Here is a 14,637-nt window from a genome sequence, read left to right as displayed (position 1 = left end):
AGAAACTGGCAGGAAACCACTGCCTTTCCTGTTTATTGTAACAGCAGAAGTGTTCACGTGTGAAAAAGTGCAAGACAGGTGCATTATGTCAGTTGAGTTCTCAAAACATTTACATATTAAGTTATAGGCTTCACATATTCAGATATACATTTTACATATTGAGCTGCAGACTAACTCTTGTTACATAACACACCCTGGCTGTCATTTCCCCCTCAAGAAATGTGTAGTCACAACTGATGATTCTTCAGCAGTGATACTGCTGCTGCAGTTAACGGAGCGAGGGTGCGGGATCTCTGTCAGATCTGGGAGGATACAGGACTGCAAAAGAAAAAGGGAAACGGAATAAGAGTCACATTATGAAATGCACAGAAAAGCTGACAAAACAGAATCGATGGATATTTTCTTGGGATTCTTACAAATAATTATGTCTTACTATGAGGGTGCCGCTGCCAAGCCCACCACTTATTGCACCCACCACTTCAGAAATGAAATGAAAAATGAAAATCGCTTATTGTCACAAGTAGGCTTCAAATGAAGTTACTGTGAAAAGCCCCTAGTCGCCACATTCCGGCGCCTTTTCAGGGAGGCTGGTACGGGAATTGAACCGCGCTGCTGGCCTGCCTTGGTCTGCTTTTAAAGCCAGCGATTTAGCCCTGTGCTAAACAGCCCCTTGAGAGAAGTTAGGAATCAAAGACATCGCATCCAGAACAGAGTAAGGATGGCAGGTTTTCGTGAACCAGTTGGAGTTGTAATACGATCCAATGGCTCTGTCATCGCTTTTGCTGGTTCCAGTGAAAATATTTTTTATTTCAAGAGTGAGGAACTTTCTTTTGGTAACATTGGGCGAATGAAGAACATTAACCTGGAAGTTTGGAGAACTACTTGCTCTTGGGAACTCGATTTTTTCCTTCTACTGAAACAAGCAGATGGGATTTTTGGTTTTACTATGTCCCAGGACAATGCAGCTCTTCCTCACTACTGCACTGAAGTGCCAGCCTTGCCTCTAGTCTCTGGAGTTGGAGTTAAACCCTCAACATTCTTACCCAAATGCCGGAGTCTTACCCACTGAGCTAAGCTGGCATTGTTAGAATATTATTGGCATGTGATGCCCCAACATGGTGATGCTCTGATTTCATCTCTGTTTTCTGAGATGAGGAGAAATTTCTTCAACCAGAGTGTGGTGAGCCTGTGGAATTCTCTACCACAGGAAGCAGTTGAAACCCATTTTCTGGTGCGGCGTGCCCCGCTGGCAGCGGGATTCTCCGTCCTGGCAAACGGCCAATGGGGTTTCCCATGGTGGGCACCCCACGCGGCCGGGGAATGGAAGATCCTGCCGATGGAGAATCCAGTCCTGTATGTTTTCAAGAAATGTTAGATATAGCTCTTTGGGCGAAAGGGATCGAAGGATATAGGGGGAAAGCGTGAACAGATTACTGAGTTGTATGATAATCATAATGAATGGTGGAGCAGGACCGAAGGGCTGAATGGCTTACTCCTGTTCCTATTGTCTCTTTTTAAAAAAATTTAGAGTACCCAATTATTTTTTTTCCAATTAAGGGGCAATTTAGCGTGGCCAATCCACCTACCTAGCACATCTTTGGGTTGTGGGGGTGAGATCCACCCAGACTCGGGGAGAATGTGCAAACTCCACACGGGCAGTGACCCAGGGCAGGGATCGAACCGGGGTCCTCGGCGCCGTGAAGCAGCAGTGCTAACCACTGCGCCACAATGCTGCCCATCACAACTCATACTTGCTGCACTGCAAGGACACCTGACAGGTCGCTATGCAGAGAGTTCTGTTGGCAAACATGTGAAGGGAAATGTCTAGGTGAATGAGGCCAGGTTTGTCAGCGAAGCCTCCTTGGTTGATTAGCACACTAGCATTCTCCGTGAAGAAGGATCCATTGGGTTGAGGTGCTTGAGGCTGACAGTGGAACCCCCACCTCAACAAAGTGTCAGGTCGCACAGTGGGTTAGCCCTGCTGCCTCACGGCGCCGGGGTCCCAGGTTCGATCCCTGCCCTGGGTCACTGCCCGTGTGGAGCTTGCACATTCTCCCCGTGTTTGCGTCGGTTTCGCCCCCCAACCCAAAAATGTGCAGGGTTGGCCATGCTAAATTACCCCTTAATTAGAAAAAAAGAATTGGGTACTCTAAATTTTTTTAAAAACAGGAAAAAAAAACAAAGTGTCAGGTCAGTGACCTTCAGGGGAGGAAATTATTTTAAGTTTAATTTTAGGGTGGAAAATAGACTTGGCTGATAAAGTAAAACTCGCCGCGTGCACCGGGCAAGATGACCAAAGGTTTGTGTTGATTGACTTAATGTGGCAGCTGCGGAGATAAAGGAAAACCCTCTTTTTCATTTAGCCAAACTAATTGGCCGAATTGCTAAAAAAAAAACTGTGCTTAGAATTTTATGCTTTCGGCCTTCAAGAAACAATTAAACAGCTCAAAATTAAAAAAGAAAGGAGGTTAACCTGGTTATGATGTAATAGACAACTGCTTTACTGGAGTTGAGCTGCCTCAGCGTGGATGGACAAGGGCTGTCAGCAGGAGATCTGCAAATCTCTGAAAGGCTCTTTGTGTCTATGCTGGGACAAGGAGTCGGGCTTTTTTTAAATGAAAAAGTGCTGTACAGATCGCGCCTAATATGAATCATTTTGCCTTGGGAGTGATTGAGAGTGAGAAAATGAATAAACATCACAGGCAGATACACTGGTTCGGGTTGTCAGCCATTAACAGTTTATGGGAACTGGGAGACACACAATGGAGAGAGGCTGGGTCATTGTCAACCGACAATCCCGCTCCAAACCCGCCCCCCCCTCCACACACATACACATACACACACACAACTTCCCTCCCATCACCCGAGCACATTCTCCCAATGCCTCTCCAAACGTTAAAGAAGAGAAGAAATGCTTCTGGCTGTTGGAGCCGGAGCTTTACATCTCTCATAATAGGTTATAATTTATCCGAGTGGGGCAGCACGGTGGCGCAGTGGTAGCACTGCAGTCTCACGGCGCCGAGGTCCCAGATTCAATCCCGGCTCTGGGTCACAGTCCGTGTGGAGTTTGCTCATTCTCCCCGTGTTTGCGTGGGTTTCACCCCCACAACCCAAACATGTGCAGGGTAGGTGGATTGAACATGCTAAAATTGCCCCTTAATTGGAAAAAATGAATTGGGTACTCTAAAGTTAAATAAAATAAAGTAAAAATAAATAATTTCTCCGAGTGTAGGAAGGGTGGAAAGGAATCTAATCTGAGTCCATCATTCAGAAAATAAGTGGACACCTTTGTGGCCATTCAAAGGTGTCTCCACTCTGCTGCACCATTCCAGTGTTTTGGGTCTTAGAAGCTTTTTGAGACTTGTTTTCAAAAATGCACATTGTTGTAAAATTTTCCACATATAGATTGAAAGTTCATGAGGGCATTTTTGCACAATGGGGTATGTTCATTCACCTCAGTGCGGAACTCACGGTAAGAGAGAATGACTTGCATTTCTATAGCACCTTTCATAACCTCTAGACATCGGAAACACTTTTCAGGCAATGAATTACCTTTGAAGTGTAATTGTGGTTATAAACACAGTCTGCCACACTCTCAGAAACCAGAACCGCCATCAACCACACCCCCACACACAAGCCTATCCCACTCTCAAATACCAACATCACCATCAACCACACCCGCACACAGTCTACCCCACCCTCAGATACCAACACCACTATCAACCACACCCCCACACAGTCTACCCCACCCTCAGATACCAACACCGCCATCAACCACACCCCCACACCGTCTACCCCACCCTCAGATACCAACACCGCCATCAACCACACCCCCACACAGTCTACCCCACCCTCAGATACCAACACCGCCATCAACCACACCCCCACACAGTCTGCCCCACCCTCAGATACCAACACCGCCATCAACCACACCCCCACACAGTCTACCCCACCCTCAGATACCAACACCGCCATCAACCACACCCCCACACAGTCTGCCCCACCCTTAGATACCAACACCACCATCAACCACATCCCCACACAGTCTACCCCACCCTCAGATACCAACACCACCACCAACCACACCCCCACAAACAGCCTGCCCCACCCTCAGACACTAACACCACCATCAACCACATCCCCACACAGTCTGTCCCACTCTCAGATACCAACATCGCCATCAACCACCACCCCCACACAGCCTGCCCCACCCTCAGATACCAATAGCGCCACCAACCACATCCCCACATAGTCTGCTCCACTCTCAGATACCAGCTCTTCCATTACCAGCACAATATGATGGAATTTTCTCAGTTGGTCATTTGGTCATAGAATTTACAGTGCAGAAGGAGGCCATTCAGCCCATCGAGTCTGCACCGGCTCTTGGAAAGAGCACCCCACCCAAGGTCCACAGCTCCACCCTATCCCCATAACCCAGTAACCTCACCCAACACTAAGGGAAATTTTGGGCACTAAGGGCAATTTAGCATGGCCAATTCACCTACCTGCACATCTTTGGACTGTGGGAGGAAACCGGAGCATCCGGAGGAAACCCACGCACACACGGGGAGAATGTGCAGACTCCGCACAGACAGTGACCCAAGTCGGGAATCGAACCTGGGACCCTGGAGCTGTGAAGCAATTGTGAATAAACCCGCCAGCAGAATGAGGTCAGAAAATTATTGGACAAATCTACATCAATTGCGAGATTCTCCGACCCCCCCCCCCCCCCCCGCCGGGTCGGAGAATCGCCGGGGCTGGCGTGAATCCCGACCCCGCCGGTTGCCGAATTCTCTGGCACCGGATATTCGGCGGGGGTGGGATTCGCGTCGCGCCGGTTGGCGGGCCCCCCCTCCCCCCACGAGATTCTCTGGCCCGAATGGGCCGAAGTCCTGCTGCTAGGATGCCTGTCCCGCCGGCGTGGATTAAACCACCTCTCTTACCGGCAGGACAAGGCGGCGTGGGCGGGCTCCGAGGGTCCTGGGGGGGGGCGCAGGGCGATCTGGCCCCTGGGGGTTCCCCCACAGTGGCCTGGCCCACGATCGGGGCCCACCGATCCGCGGGCGGGCCTGTGCCGTGGGGGCACTCTTTTCCTTTAGCCTTCGCCACGGTCTCCACCATGGCGGAGGCGGAAGAGACTCCCTCCACTGCGCATGCGCGGGGTGCCGTGAGTGGCCGCTAACGCTCCCGCGCATGCGCCACCCGGCAATGTCATTTCCGCGCCAGCTGGCGGGGCACTTCCGCCAGCTGGCGGGGCGGAAATCAGTCCGGCGCGGGCCTAGCCCCTCAACGTTAGGGCTCGGCCCCCCAAGATACGGAGGATTCCGCACCTTTGGGGAGGTGCGATGCCCGACTGATTTGCGCCGTTTTTGGCTCCGGTCGGCGGACATCGCGCCGATACCGGAGATTTTCGCCCCAGGTTCCAACTTTAGTTGCAAACTCTCACTTGGTATGAATCTGGAGGTCATTAGGCTGATTGAGAAGGGGTGCAATGATCTCCAGAACAGCACGAGTAGGCATTGTCGGGGCAGATAGCTTTGGGGTGGGGAATGGACATTTTGGTTAAGGGATGGACAGTGATGGGTACATTTCCAGAAATTAATGCATCCATTGCACAGAGGCTAAACAATGGACGTAAGATAGGCTTTGGAGTGGGCAGCACGGTGGCCTAGTGGTTAGACAGCTGCCTCAAGGCGCTGAGGTTCGATCCCGGCTCTGGGTCACTGTCCGTGTGGAGTTTGCACATTCTCCCTGTGTCTGCGTGGGTTTCGCCCCCACAACCCAAAAATGTGCAGAGTAGGTGGATTGGCCAAGCTAAATTGCCCCTTAATTGGAAAAAATAATTGGGTACACTAAATTTATTTTTAAAAATATGGGCTTTGGAGAGTAATCTGGTAGAGTCTGTGTGGGGTCAGTGTTGGAACTCACTGGTGGTTATGGCGACAGTGAAACTGCTGCAATTGAGAGTCAGGGCTAATCTGTCCAATTTTCAGATTACACTTCCTCACTGCCCAACACCTACCTTACAGCCAGTACACCAGGCGTGATTTAAATGGTCAATATTGTTGGCCAGTAAAGATCACTCACAAACTATCCAGGGAAAATTGGCCCTTCACCAGGCTAGGTCCTGCCAGAAAACGTTGCTTCATGACAGCATTTGAGTTTGTTTTGCTTAAGGCAACCAAAATACAGAACAGTTCATTTTGTCTTAAGTTTCAAACGTGCAGCCTCAGAATCCATGCATGCAGTTCAAATCCCTGTTCCTAGTATTGTGCAGGTAAATCCATTTGCTGGTGCCATCAGAATAACATTTGCCTTAGGCTACTGAGGCAATGGTATGATTACCACCCCTCAAATCACCAAAGTCCCAAAATTCATACCAATCATTGAATAAGAAAAATAAAAGCAAATTGGTTTGAGTTTCACTTCTTGCCCATGTACAACAGGTTGGACGCTCCCCGTCACAAGACATTAAACCTTGAACAAAAGAAAATTAATACTTGAGTTGCCACCATCTTGATAATTCATGTTGTGCTTCTTCATATATGAAATTATGGGGATTCATGGCTCAATGGGTGACACTTGCACCTCCTCAGAAGGCTGTGGGTTCAAACTCCACTCCAGAAACATGAGCGCATAGTTCAAGCTGACACTTCCAGTGCAGTACTGAGGCAACGCCGCACTGTCAGAGGTGCCATTGTTTTCATTCAAACGAAACGTGCCACCTGCTTTTATTGATGAGTGTAAGAGATCCCGGGTGCGATTTAATGGAAATGAACCAGAGCCCCGTTTTGGACGCATTAGCAGGGTTTTCCCTGGCGCTTTCAGCACCAAGAACGACCCCGCTATTAAACGGGATTCTGCTTCATTTCCGAGCCTCTCTGAGGCCACACTAAGGCTCACTTCTGGCATTACGGCTCAGTTTGGCCACGCAGGAAGAGATCGGGGCCATTTTTAAATGGTGTCCCTGATATCTGCCCCCCCCCCCCCCCAAAGCCCCAATGTACCAAATAGGGGGACCTCTAGCCCCCCGCACCTCACCTCATAAAGGCAGGACGCCCACGTCCGGGATCCCTGGCACGGACAAGTTGCCACGTAGGAGTGTCCTTGCCAGCCTGGCAGCACCACCTGGGCACCCTGGCACTGCCAGTGTGACACACAGGTGGCACTGACAGGGTGTCAGGTTCACAGTTCAATTGGGAGGGCCAGGGTATCACCCTGCCCAGAGCCCTACCTACCACTGGGGGCCCCTGATCGCCTGGGAGACCCCGCCCTCCCCCAAGTGCCGGTACGCCTGGTCCACGTTTGTGGAAGCCAGTGCTAAACGGCACCCCCTCAGGGTCTCCAAGGTGAGGTCATTAGGTCCCGCGCCTTTGGTAACCTGGGCACGAACATGTTTAAGTGACCTTAACTGCACACTTAAATATGCAAATCTAATAGGTGCTGGGGTGGTGCAGTGACCCAGAGGTCACTTGGATACAGATAGGGGCGAGGTCATGTAAGGGGTCTGGGTTGGGCCCGCTGGTGACAGGGGCGAGGTCATGTAAGGGATCTGGGTTGGGCCCGGTCCCATTTTGGCCGACAAGATATTCTGCCAGTCTGGTGGTCGTGTCCATGGAGTAGTAAGTACATGGAGGCAGTTCAGACAGCATTTTAGGCTGGGGTCTTTGTCGAAGCTGGCTCCTATTTGTACTAACCACCACAGCTGGTGAGGTTGGATACCATGTTGGGGTTGTGGGGAAGGAAGGGATTAGAAAGAATAGGAGACATGTTTTTTGGAGAGCCAGTTTGTCAGCTTAACGGAATTAACGATGAAGTACTGACTCTGGGGGGGAAATCGTTTAGGTTTCTCCGGAATTTAGTACAGGAGACTTTCCCACTGGTGCGGCCGACATCTCTAATGGAAAGGATCCTTTTACTTGCGGGCTCAGAGGAGGGGAACACGTCGGGAATCTATGGGCAGATCCTATCAGAAGATGTAAGCTCAGTGGATGGAGTGAAGGCGAAGTGGGAGGGGGAGCTGGGGCATGTAGGAGATGACGAGGTGTGAAGTGAGTCCCTTTGCCGGGTGAACTCCACACCCTCGTGCAAGGCTGGTCTTGATCCAGCTAAAGGTAGTGTTTAGGGTGCACCTAGCCAAGGAGGGAGGATGAGTAGTTTTTTTCCCCAGAGGTAGACGATTAGGTGTGATGGTGTTCCGGGAACCCGGCCAACCGCATGCACCTATTCTGGTCTTGTCCCAAACTTGTGAGTTTCGTTTTATAAACTTAGAGTACCCAATTAGATTTTTTACTATTTCTGGGGCAGTTTAGCGTGGCCAATGCACCTAACCTGCACATCTTTAGGTTGTGGGCGTGAAACCCACGCAGACATGGGGAGAATGTGCAAACTCCACACGGACAGATACCCAGGGACGGGATTTGAACCCGGGTTCTCAACGCTGCAGTCCCAGGGCTAACCACTGTGCCACATGCCTCCCCCCAAACCTATGAGTTTTTGGGTCTCCTGCTTTAGCACCATATTGCTGATTCTCAATATTGAACAGGAGCCCTGTCCTTTGGTTGCCATATTTAGGGTGTCGGACTTGCCGGGGCTGACGACAAGGGTGGAGGCAGATGTACTTGTCTTTGCCTTGTTGATCACCCGGAGGCGAGTCCTGCTGGATTGGAAGCCTTCAGACCCACCAAGTGCATTTTCTTTAACTAGAGAAGGTTAAGTACACCATGAGGGGATCGGTCGAAGGGTTCTACCGAGGTGGCGACCTTTTATTATTTCAAGGAATTAATCAATGTCAATTGCAGGTGGGGGAGGGGGGATTAAGGGGGGAGTGGTTTGCATGTGTGGGATTGTGTTCTTTTTAATATTTTGTTCTTGTTTGATGTTTCAAGGGTTTTATAAAAATGTATATGTTTTGTAAGATTTTGTAAAATTGCAAACGTTAATAAACATTTTTCTAAAAATGCAAATCTGGATCCCACCCATTGAGAACAGGATCCAGATCGCGATGCCTCACGAGATCTCATTAGATCTTGCGAGGTGTAACGAGCATTGTAAATCTCACAGGAGGTCTCTCGTGAGATTTACCAGCCTCGTCGCTTCCCGGGTCAGGCGCGATCACGCCCATGTTTCACGATTGGAATACGAGTTCTCCTAGTTTCCAGGCCAATACACAATGCCACCAGAAATACATTTCTCATTATTCATGCTCAGTTAATATGGTCAGATTTTGCTGACACAACACAGTAACTTAATTGCAGTGTTAATGTAAGCCTACTTGTGAATCTAATAAAGATTATTATTATTATTATTATTATTATTATTAATGATCGGGTATTCCTGAAGTTGTGAAAGTTGCTACATAAATGCAAGTTCTTTCTAACAATGAACATCCAATGCCTGATGGATGGATGAGTCACCCTTTATTTGATCTATCCATCCATAATTTCGAACACCGGACATGCTTTGCCACCATCAGGTATTTCGGACAAATATTTCCTTCCTCCTTCTCATTCTTTCTCCCCTTCCCTCCTCTGAGGCAGAAGATTTGGGTAGTATATACACCCCAAAGCTTGAGCTTTCTGGATCCAGGATCTGATTTTATTCCTTGTCTCTCAGCTCAGTTCTTAGAATCATAAGATGATATCACCCAAAAGGAGGCCATTTGAGCAATCACGCCTGTGCTGATTCTTTGAAAGAGTTATTTAATTAATCATGCTCCCCTGCTCTTTCCCCATAGCCCAGTAACGTCTTCATTTTTAAGTATTTATTCAACTTTTTAAAAACTCACTCATGCGATGCAGGTATCACTGGCTGAGCCATCATTTAATGCCCATCTCTAATTTCCCTTGAGCTGAGTGACTTGCTCGGCCATTTCAGAGAGCATTTAAGAGTCAATCACATTGCTGTGGATTTGAAGTCACATGTAGGCCAGACCAGGTAAGGACGGCATACTTCCTTCCCTAAAGTTACATTAGTGAACCAGATGTGCGTTTACAGCGGTCATCGTTAGACTTTTTAAATTCCAGATTTGTAATGAATTCAAATTTCAACATCTGCCGTGGTGGGATTTGATCCCATGTCCCCAGAGCATTATCGTTGGATTGGGACAATAGCACTATGCCAACACTTCCTTTGAAAGTTACTATTGAGTCTGGTTCCACTACTCTTTCAGGTAGCACAACCCAAGGTCACAGTAGTTGCTGTGTAAAAAATGTTTTCCTCATGTCACCTCTGACTCTTTGGCCACAAAAGGAAGTATCTTAAATCTGTGCCCTCTGGTAAATGACCCTTATTCCATTGGAAACACCTTCAACTTTTTTACTCCATTAAGACCCTTCAAGATTTTGAAAACCTCTATAAAGTCACCCCTTAACTTTCTCTGTTCTAAGGAGATGTTCTAGACCAAAGAATAATGTTATGTATTGTGTCACCACCAATCGCATTGTCAGTCAGACTTCCCATTCCACAAGTTATCCAGAGATAAAAATGTCTGTTCTGTCAAAGGATCATCAGCCTGAAAAGATGAGTCCATTTTCTCCTTCCACTGATGTTTCCAAACCTGCTGAGTATTTGCTGTATTCTCTGTTACTCTCCTGTATTCTCTCTGTCCTGGCTCAGCGGGTAATACTGTCCGTCTGAATCTGAAGGTTGTGTGTTCGCTCCAGAGACTTGAGCACATGATTGAGACTGAACTTGTTGTGGGGCACTGAGGGAATGCTGAATTGTCAGAGGTGCCTTGACTTGAATTATATGTTAAACTGAGGCCCTGTTGGCTCCTTCCAGTGAATGCAAAAGATCCACAGCACTATTCAATAGTAAAGCAGGGAGCTCTCCTGACATTGTGTCAATACATACCCTTTAATCAGCATCAGCAGTTTGATTGGTAGCACTCTCTAGGTTCTAGGTTCAGGTCCGACAACAGGACCTGTGCACATAAATCAAGGCCGACACTCCAGTGCAGTACTGAGGGACCATTGACGCAGTAAGAGGTGCTATCTTTCAGATGGGATATTAAATCAAGACCCTGGTTGTTTTCATAGGTGGACATAAGAGGTGCCTATGGCACTATTTCTACTAGATTAGAGAGTTACCTCTGTGTCCTGGCCAATATTTCAAATCAATCAACACCACCCAGAAAAATTATCTTGCCATTATCACATGACTGTGGGAGTTTGCTGTGTGAAATTGGTTGCTGTATTTCCTACATTACAACAGAGTACGTCATTCACTGTAAAATGTTTTTAAACATCCTGGGTTCATGGAATATGTATGAACTACGTGTAAGTTTTTCTTTTTAATCTTTTGCTACCTGATTTGTTGTGTATTTCTAACATTTTCAGTTTTCCCCTGAAACGGATGATCTGATCATTATCTCATTAATGTTTGTAGGAGCTTGCTATGCATAAATTGACTGCCACCAGTCCTCCATTACAGCACTGACTAAGCTTCAAGCATTCCTCCATTATGTGTGAGGCACTTGAGATGTCCTTAGGTGATGAAGGTAAGTCTTACTCTTTTTGTAAACAGGTGCGTGGGATATCGGAGCAGTGCCGATCAACCTGGAATGGCCTTGCAGGTTAGGCTCATGCATGAAGAATGGCCACTTGAGCTGCAATTGCAAAGGTTAAATCAGCCCATCTGCTACTGAAACCCTCATCCATGACTTTGTTACCTCCAGACTTGACTACTCCAATGCTTTCTTGACTGACTTCCCAACTTCCCCCCCCCCCCCCCCCCCCCCCCACCTCCTTCATAACTCTGCTGCCTGCATCATAACATGCACTAGGTTCCATTCACCCATCACCCCCTGTGCTTCCTTCACTCCATTGGCTCCCAGTTTAGCAACACTTTGACTTTAAAATTCCCATCTTTATTTTCAACTCTCTCCGAGGCCTTGTCTCTTCCTAGCAACCTCTTCCAAGTTTTGCAGCAAAGAAATCGGCACTTCTCCGCCTCTGGCATATTGCATGTTCCTGATTCTAATTCTTCCACCATTGGAAGCCAAGCCTTCAGCTGCCAAGCTCTAGAATTCCCTCCCTAAATTTCTCTGTCCTTCTACTTGTCTCCACCTTAAAGCCTATGTCACCTGCCCTAATACACCCTCATGCGTCTCACTTTCAAATTTTTGACAACGTTGCCCATGCAAAACCTACAATGGCAAGAGCTGGCATTTTCAGGAGGGGATGGGAGATACCCGGTTATCTCAGTGAATTGCAGAGATATAGACGGCAGTGCAAGAGTTAAAAATAAAGGAATTTAGGCGTCAGCTCACTATGAAGAGCCCTTGTATTTTCAAGAGGTGGACCTCAGCTAACTCATTATTCCAGCTTTCTCCATATGAAAGGACTCGGTGGGAAAGTTTGGACAAGGGGAGCTTGTGATCCCGCAGTCGCAGAATTAATTTGCATAGATTTACATAAGGTTTCCTTTTCTTGTGTCTGAACTTGAATAACAAATGGCCACTTGTGTCTCGAAAGAATTAACGTCTGTAAACTTTTTTCACTAAGCTATGGGAGCGGGCAGGATGGCGGTGGGGGGGTGGGGGGGGTGGGGCGGGGGGGGGGGGTTGGGGGAAACGAATGGGCAAGTACAATATTAGTAGACAGATTAATCGTGTAACCCAAGAAGAGAGGCTTTTCTGATTTCTGGATTCAGTCTTGATCAAGCTCTATCCACTTCTTCCTACTTCAGCTCGAACAGTTGGGTTACTTTGGAATGCGGATTTTCCCACAGTCATTGCCAACTAATCACCCTGACCGACAACAACTTACATCTATATATTTAATTTAACATGATTAAATGTCCCTAGGTGCTTCACAGAGGCACTATAAAGCAACATTTGACACTGAGCCGCATGAGGAGATGTTGGGAGGGATTCTCCGGTCCCCCAGCCGTGTGTTCCTCGGCGGTGCGCTGTTCCCTGACGGCGGCATTCTCTCTTCCCGCCGTTTGTCAATGGGATTTCCCATTGAAGCCACCCCCACGCCGCCAGCAAACCCCTGGGGTGCGCTGCCAGGGGGAAAAGTGAATCCCAATGGCTGGAGATGTCCAGCCATTAAGTCTGGTGAACCAAAAGCTTGGTCAACAAGATAGGTTTTAAAAGAAAAGAGAGAGGTTCAGGGAGAGGATTCCGGAGCAACAGCTGAAGGTACAGCCATCAAAGGTGAACCACTTAAAGTTAGGTTCCATAGAAGAGTCACACGGACTTAAACGTTAGCTCTTGTTTCTCTCTCCACAGATGCTGCTGGACCTGCTGCGATTTCCAGCATTTTTTGTCTGTATTTCGCTTAAAATCTGGGATACTCGGGAGGCCATAATTGGAGGAGCACAGAGACCTCCGAGGGTTGTAGGTCTGGAGGAGATTGCAGAAATCAGTAAGGCCGAGGAAATGAAGGGTAACAAAAATGAGAATTTTAAAATCAAGACAGTGCTTAAACAGGAGCTAATGATGCTCAGTGAGGATGGTGATGATGGGTGACTGGGACTCGGCGAGAGTTAGGACACAGGCAGCAGAGCTTTGGGTGACCTCTCAAGTTTTCAAAGGGTAGTCACGGCCCCGAGAACAGCCCCCCAAGGGGGGGGGGGGGGGGGGGGGGGGGTGGGAGGGAGGGGGGGGGTCGCTCCCAGACCTGGGTCACTGTCCGTGTGGAGTTTGCACATTCTCCCCCGTGTCTGCATGGGTCCCACCCCCACAATGCAAAAAGATGTACAGGTGGATTGGCCATACTAATTGGAAAAAAAAGAATTGGGTACGCTAACTTTATTTTTGAAAAGGTTTTTAGAGGGTAGAACGGTCAATGGGAGGCGAGTCGTACATACTTAGACAAGGAGATGCCAACAGTCGTTTAGTGGGTAATGCTCTTGGGGATTCAAGACCCACTCCAGAGATGTGACTCAATAATCCAATCAGACACTCCCAGTTTAAAACTGAGGGGCAGCTGCACTGTCAGATGTGTCATCTTTTGAATAGGACTTAAATCAAGATCACAATCACAGGAAGTCCTGTGGCCACTATTTGAAGAAGAGCAGGGAAACTCTTCCCAGTGCCCTGGACCAACATTTATTCCTCAATCAATGGCACTAAACAGACTAATCAATTAGTTCTGAAGAACAGTCACATTCAACTCAAAACATAAACTCTTTCACTCTCCACCGATGCTGAATATTTCCAGAACTTTGTTTTTATTTCAGATTTCTAGCATCCATACAATTTTGCTTTTACTAAACAGATTAAGTGGTCATTATCTCATTGTCGCTTGTGGGATCTTTCTGTGTGAAAGTTAGTTGCCATGTTTCCTACATCACAACAGTATTTGCATTTTTCATATGGTATGGATATCGCTGGCTAGTCCAGTATATATGGCCATCTCTTGACAAGATGATGGTGAGCCGCCTTCTTGAACTGCTGCAGTCCATGTGCGGTAGGTACCCCTGTTAGTGATGGAGTTCCAGCATTTTGACCCAGTGACAGTGAAGGAACGGTGATATACGTCCAAGTCAGGATGGTGAGTGACTTAAGGCGGCATGGTGGCGCAGTGGTTAGTACTGTTGCCTTATGGCGCCAAAGACCCAGGATCAATCCCGGCCCTGGGTCACTATCCATGTACAGTGTGTGCCTTTGTGGGTCTTACCTCCCCC

The 14,637-nt window shown here is 48.0% G+C and overlaps 1 long non-coding RNA gene across 1 annotated transcript in view; it reads left to right on the top strand.

Moving 5' to 3' along the window:
• LOC140394998 (uncharacterized) overlaps positions 1-13,515 on the top strand; it is a 57,303-nt gene extending 43,788 nt beyond the window's left edge. The window contains exons 2-3 of the long non-coding RNA XR_011936091.1: positions 11,389-11,500; positions 13,238-13,515. This is a non-coding gene — a long non-coding RNA (uncharacterized lncRNA). The remainder of the gene's footprint in view (positions 1-11,388; positions 11,501-13,237) is intronic.
• Positions 13,516-14,637: the final 1,122 nt, after the last annotated feature.

This window comes from Scyliorhinus torazame, chromosome 18 (genome assembly GCF_047496885.1).
Source record: "Scyliorhinus torazame isolate Kashiwa2021f chromosome 18, sScyTor2.1, whole genome shotgun sequence".
Lineage (NCBI taxonomy): Eukaryota > Metazoa > Chordata > Chondrichthyes > Carcharhiniformes > Scyliorhinidae > Scyliorhinus > Scyliorhinus torazame.
The sequence above is the reverse complement of the archived record's forward strand: the minus strand, read 5'-3'. Positions and strand labels throughout refer to the sequence as shown.